This window comes from Bubalus kerabau, chromosome 5 (genome assembly GCF_029407905.1).
Source record: "Bubalus kerabau isolate K-KA32 ecotype Philippines breed swamp buffalo chromosome 5, PCC_UOA_SB_1v2, whole genome shotgun sequence".
NCBI classification, from domain to species: Eukaryota; Metazoa; Chordata; class Mammalia; order Artiodactyla; family Bovidae; genus Bubalus; species Bubalus kerabau.
Genome location: NC_073628.1, coordinates 13,291,088 through 13,296,639, shown reverse-complemented (window position 1 = coordinate 13,296,639; position 5,552 = coordinate 13,291,088). Strand labels below are relative to the sequence as shown.

At 43.5% G+C, this 5,552-nt stretch overlaps 1 long non-coding RNA gene across 2 annotated transcripts; it reads left to right on the top strand.

The window, feature by feature from the left end:
* Nucleotides 1–268: 268 nt before the first annotated feature.
* LOC129653644 (uncharacterized) lies at nucleotides 269–5,348 on the top strand. 2 transcript variants are annotated; one of them, XR_008715182.1, is made up of 3 exons: nucleotides 269–413; nucleotides 2,289–2,402; nucleotides 5,105–5,348. It is a non-coding gene; the product is annotated as an uncharacterized LOC129653644 (long non-coding RNA). The 2 variants fall into 2 exon arrangements; XR_008715181.1 differs by having other exon boundaries at nucleotides 2,213–2,402.
* Nucleotides 5,349–5,552: the final 204 nt, after the last annotated feature.

Genomic DNA, 5,552 nt, shown 5'->3' with positions numbered 1-5,552 from the left:
TACATTTTGTAAATTGTCCATCTAGTCCCTAAAATACTTCAGGAAAATGAATAAGAAGTAAAAAAGAGAATGAAATGAGTGTCTGTCTGAATTTAAAAGCAGATCTGCATAGCTGCTATGGATTGAACTGTGTCCACCCTTGGCTCCCAATGTGATGGTATTAGGAAGTAGGGCATTTGGGAGGTACCCAGGTTGACATGGGTTTTTGACAGTGGTCCCTCATGATGGGATTAGCCTCTCCCTATTTTTCTCTCTTATTATCCTCTTCCTCCTTCCCTTCAACCACCACATGTGAGAAGATAGCAACAAGAGAAAGACTGATGCAAGTCAAGAATGTCTTCACCTGGAACTCAATTGGCCACCACCTTGATGTTGCATAGACTCCAGTCAATGACAACCGGTGGGACTAAGAGGTTAGTTTTGTACTTATTCATGCCAAAATGATAAAATATAGCATTTATCACACTCTTCTTTATTATATTTGTTATGTTTGAAATCGTTTTGTAGTAAGAAGTTTATAGAAAGTCCATTTTGAAATTTCTGTCTTAGAGATACCTTGAGGAGTCCAAGGTAGCAGATTCAGGCAGGTCCCCAATGAATGAGCGGTTGGAGGACCACATTCTCCTTACTCCAACTCATCTCTTGTCATCTGAAAACCATCCCCCACACATAACAACCTTACCACCACCCCCACCCCCCGCCATCTGCATCTTCATTACCATGCTGCTGCTGCTGCTAAGTCACTTCAGTCGTGTCCGACTCTGTGCAACCCCATAGACGGCAGCCCACCAGGCTTCCCTGTCCCTGGGATTCTCCAGGCAAGAACACTGGAGTGGGTTGCCATATCCTTCTCCAATTCATGAAAGTGAAAAGTGAAAGTGAAGTCGCTCAGTTGTGTCCGACTCTAGCAACCCCATGGACTGCAGCCTACCAGGCTCCATCCATGGGATTTTATAGGCAAAAGTACTGGAGTGGGGTGCCATTGCCTTCTCCCCATTACCCTGATAAGCTGAGTCAACTAGCTGGAGATGTTCGTGATTCAGGACAGGGTCTGGAAGCAGAAGGAATGCAGATATTTTTAGAAAGAGTGAACTGGGCAGACCCGTACTTGTTTCCCCTTCTTTAGTGCTATCTGCATGTGAGGGATTGGGCCTGGGTAGAGAGGAAGCCACAAGTGGGACTGCATGGATATTTACAAGAGAAGGGAGCAAGAATTCAGAACCCAGGAACCAGGAGGTGGGCAGCTTGCACAGGACGCAGGAGGGAAGGAAGAAGCAGTGGGAAAAGAATAATGCCTACCTGAGGGCCAGACCTACCTGAGTCTTCCGGTTAAACTTGGAGGTCACGTCCTTCCTGCTGGAATTCCTGCTCCAGATGTGGAGGGGAGAGAGCTGTACTCACTCCTACTGAGTCACAGGGAGAGGGACAGTATCCCCCAGAGCCCTTTGATTCCATTCTAACTGTGGGTATCATCCCAAGCCAGAGAGCAAATGGCAGGTCATTCAAAAGATGACCTACTTTAAATAGTATTTAAAATACTACAAAATTTGTCAAAGGGTCCTGGCGTATCTAGTTCCCCAAGTTTTTTAGCAGAGATGATTCATCAGTCTAATTTGAGTTTCTGCTGAGGAATCTACAAACGTCCCCATGGGTAACTTCTGACTTTTTAGTACCTGATCTTATCCCACACAACCTAAACGATGGTAAGTTCCAGTGGGCAAGGCCTCTAAGTCCTCGGTGTCACAGCAGCTGTGTGCCAAGTGGTCTACCACTCCCAGTCCTGAGCCCAGGACCCATGAACATCACCCGACAGTTACAGCCCCCTGCCCACCATAGGCAACCTCAGCATCCTCAGAAACATGCACCTCTGATCCACTTGTCCACTGATTGCCACTGAGCAAGTCCAGTCTCCCTCATCCAAGAGATGGGAAACTGAACCCTGGGATGTATGACTCACTCTAAAGCTGCAGGTAAATTAGTGAATACTTGGGACCCAGGAACTCTGGTTCTCAGACCAGGCGACTTCAATGAAGGGAAAGATGAGAGAAAACTTAATTGCATCCACTGCTGGGAAGCTCTCAGATATCTGCAAGCACCAGAGTGTAAATTCCTCTCCCATTGCCCCTCAAGTCTGGTTCTGATTTTATCAGCAGACCTACCTTCTTGTAGTAGCAGGAAAGCAATACTGCAGGCTGTTTCTTCTGGGTTCCAGGCACAGTGGGGAGCCCCAGCTGTAGTGACCCTAGGAGTCCGTCGTGCAGGTGGTGACTGACTCACTCCCAACTCAGAATTTCCAGAGCTCCCAATCCTCATTCAGACAACAGAGACCTTTTTGTGACTGGATAATGTGAACCTCCATTCACAGTGAGAAGCATTCTCTTCTCAGACTTCTGGCAACTTAGGTAAGTGTCTTATGTTTCCTCAGGGAACCCCTGGCTGAGGAGGGTGAGGTCTGAGACTAGCCTGGATGCAGGGTAATACATTCTCTCTTTGATGCTCCAAATAGACCTTGGAGATTCAAAGGCCTTGAGAAAATTACAATCACCCTTATGTTTTTTAGGGACTTTGCTTTATGAATCTGGTTGGAGAAAAAGAACAGAAACTCAGGACAAGGCTGGGCAACTCTGGGTCCCAGCTGATTGTGAGTTGAGTTTCAGCCACCAGGCTTCACAGTCAGGTGCTGAGGAAATTCACAAGCCACCTTTGAGGAAGCAAAAGAGGAAAGAGTTTTTGGGCAGAGAGCAGTGTGGTCAAAGGGCCATGGGAATCACATGGGGCAAGATGAAAGAAGAGGCATTATTTGTTTCTTTGCTCTATCAGTTCCTTGTCATTTCTACTCCTGAGAACAACTACATGGAGATAGTCAGAAGCATTGGTGGTGCCCCTGGCACCTGATGCTCCTGGTGATAACCAGTTTGTATACACATCCCTGAGTCCAGAGCATATTCAACCTTGTGATAGCCCCAGGTTCTTCCTTCTTGAGAAGGCTGACATAGTTCATTGCTGCTAACTCACAAATGAAGCATGGGATGAGGTCATGGTGGTTGACCTGTAGGCCAAGTTCCAAGCATGGAAGGAAGATTGGCAGTGGAATGGTAGTCATTCATTAAACTTGGTTACATTGGTCCTTAGCAGGGGCTACTTCCCACATCTAGAATGTTTTTCTCCCAGCTTTTTGCATGGCCAGGTCCTTCTCAATATTTAGCATCATCTCAAATGAGTCTCTCTCAGGCTTACTTTCCCTGGCCACTGAACTCTCACAAGCACAGACCCTGAACCAAAAAGGGCCTAGACACTTCCCTCCATCAAAACAATAATTATAGCTAGCAATGTGGAAAGGTGGGAGAGGGATAAATTGAGAGGTTGAGATTAATATATGTGTACTACTTTATTTAATAGATAATCAAAAAAGACCTCCTATATTGCACAGGAATTCTGCTCAATAGTCTGTAATAACCTGTATGGGAAAATAATCTAGAAAGAATGGATACATGTCTGTGTATAAGGGAATTAATTTCTCATACAATAAATATTAATACAATGCTGTAAATCAACTATACTACTATATAGATTATAAGCTGATTAATTTCTCATACAACTAATATTAATACAATGCTGTAAATCAACCATACTATATAGATTAAAAGATGATTTTTTTTTAATGCATAACATGGAGTTATTTAGACTCTCAGAATTTCAGATATGATGCTGGATATGCCAGAATGGGTGCAGAAATCTAGACATTCTCTGAGGTTATATTTTCCTGAGCTTTGGTGTCATTTGTTTCTAGTGTCACCTTTGATTTGTCTTTGGAGGATCTAATACAAGGGCTTGGAGACACCAGCTGGGTGTTAGTTGAAGGATGAGATGGAGGCACTAGTGGGAGAGTGAAATCCCAGCTCCCTAGCCTTGGGTTGGGGCACGTTTGAGGCACAACTTACATCCCAAGTTCCCTATGAAAACAGGCTCTTGCTTCCCTCTCCATGACTTGCATGATATCAGACCCAGACTGGTTTCATCCTTTTTCATGTCCTGCTTCCCCTGAGACCTCACTGGTTTCTCTGCAAGAATTTTTATTTATTTATTTATTTTTTAAATTTTGGCTGTACTGTCTTCATTGCTGCTCAGGACTTCTCTATTTGCAGCGAGCAGGGGCTACTCTGTAATTGCAGTGCACTGGCTTTTCAATCCTGTGCTTCTCCTGATGTAGATCAGTCTCTAGGGTACTCAGGCTCAGTAGTTTTGGCCCACCAGGTTAGTTGCCCTGGGGCATTTGTGATCTTCCCAAATCAGGTCTCAAATTCATATCTGAAGCACTGGCTTCAAAGGGAAAACACTCTGGAAGGAATTTGAAATAAATCACTTTTACATGAAACTTGGCACCATGGCCTATTTAGGAGGAGATGACAGAGGATTGTCCCTGCTTCAAGCCACCTCCTGAGATCAGGACTGATTGAGGTTCCCCTGCCAAGGGTTCCTACAGGATCTTGAAGCTGTCCTGCCATGTGGCTTTGTTCTTGCTTCAGTTTTTGAATCCCACACTAGATAACACCTTCCAGAGGTCAGGGCTGTCACTTGACTCATTTCTAAGTATATATCAGTAGATACTGTCTCATTCAGGCCCTAATGTCAAAACAAGGCTAACACAAAGATCAGTTATTCTATTATGAGTGTTCGGTTACAGGTTCAATGACTGTAATCAAACCCTAAATAACATTATCTTAAATACAATACAATTTCAACTCTCTTTCATATAATGTTAGCTCAGGTCTCTCCACCGAGATGAGGGCCCACTTCTTTCTTGTCATATCTTCCACCTGTGCTACTTACTTCTGGTGTAACATGGCCGCTCCAGGTGCTGTCATTACATCTGCATTCCAGCTAGTGGAATAGAATATAATACTTCAATTTGGAAGTGACATATCACCTCTAGTCAAATTCCACTGGCCAAAGTATCTTCCATGTTCATGGAAAACTTGGAGGTTGTGGGCACACAGAAGGGCAGGGGAATGTGATCCTACTTCAGAACATTCATGATGAGTAACAAGGGACACCATCCTTCACTCATATCCCTGTATTCATTTTTCTTTCTTTCTTCCCACAGAGCTCTTGGTCTGTTTTGGCCTGCAGATATGGATATGGATGAGGTTAACAGAGAGGAATGATCCAGGCTGTACCAATATGGAGAAAAGAAGAAAGGAAAGAAGATAAGAAAATACAAAAATTCAAAATCTAAAGGAAAGCATGATTATAATCATAATTTTGCATTTATAAAATTTAGGTATAATGGTTGATGAATCAATTTATAAAATAAAAGACTAGAAATGCATAACTTAAATATATTCACTAAACCCAACAAAATAATAAGGCTATATCACATTAAACACATAGTAGTACCAGGATTAAGTTTGCGTGCACATTGCAAAAAACTAAAACGACTATAACTTTAGCAAGATAAACTTGATTTTTCTCTCCCACTGAAACAAGGCTGGAGGTGGACCAGCCAGAGCTTGGGTGCTATACATCTCCAAGGTCACATGGTTGTCCAATAC